The sequence below is a fragment of the Larimichthys crocea genome, unplaced genomic scaffold, assembly GCF_000972845.2.
Source record: "Larimichthys crocea isolate SSNF unplaced genomic scaffold, L_crocea_2.0 scaffold50969, whole genome shotgun sequence".
NCBI classification, from domain to species: domain Eukaryota; kingdom Metazoa; phylum Chordata; class Actinopteri; family Sciaenidae; genus Larimichthys; species Larimichthys crocea.
This window is the reverse complement of record NW_020856639.1, coordinates 27,838-28,670: the sequence shown is the minus strand read 5'-3', so window position 1 is coordinate 28,670 and position 833 is coordinate 27,838. Positions and strand designations below refer to the sequence as shown.

General features: G+C 48.3%; 1 pseudogene; it reads left to right on the top strand.

Annotated features, from left to right (window-relative positions):
* The first annotated feature begins 63 nt into the window (after positions 1 to 63).
* Positions 64 to 392, top strand: LOC113745174 (Ig kappa-b4 chain C region-like; annotated as a pseudogene).
* The last annotated feature ends 441 nt before the right edge of the window (positions 393 to 833 follow it).

The window sequence follows — 833 nt, the reverse complement described above, 5'->3', positions numbered from 1 at the left end:
GGTGTCCAAGTGTCTGCTGCTGATTGACAGCTGTCCTCAATCTGATTGGTGTCTCCTAGGTGATACCGCCCCCCCCTGACGGTGCTGCCCCCCTCCAGTGAGCAGCTGCAGCTGCAGCAGGGGAAGGCCACGCTCATGTGTCTGGCCAACAAGGGCTTCCCCTCAGACTGGAGTCTGGCCTGGAAGGTGGACAGCAGCAGCAGCATCAGCTGGGAGGAGGCAGGAGCCCCGTGGTGCTGGAGAAGGACGGCCTCTACAGCTGGAGCAGCACCCTGAGGCTCGATGCCAGACCAGTGGAGGAAGGTGGACTCTGTGACCTGTGAGGCCACCCAGGGCTCCCAGACTTCACTCTCACAGACACTGAGGACGAGAACCAGTGTTCCCAGTCCTGACCTGATACCTGGGCACTCTGATACTGGTTTTCCTCCGCTACTGCTCTCAGTCTGCTCTTCTCTCTCTTCTCTCTCTCTGTTTCTCTCTTTTCTCATGACATGTTTCAACATTAAACGTCTTCTTGCTTGTTGATGGTTTCAACATTTTACAACAATAAAAATTTCATCATGTATGTTATAAAAGTGACATGTTTTGACTTCCTTTCTTTGACATATATTATATTTAGGGAACTTAGTCCGATGAATGCACAGTAACAAGTCCATTTTCCCCAAATGACTTTTTAATGGTTTTAAGACTGTAGATATTCTTCTATAGTCGATCCAGTTTGAATTATATCAAGAGAAGAGGAAAAGGATGAGAGTTGGTGACATGATGCAGATTTACTGTGTGAGGTTGATTTTGTCCTTTAAGGCGTTTTCTGTCAGATGATTTTCTTGCTC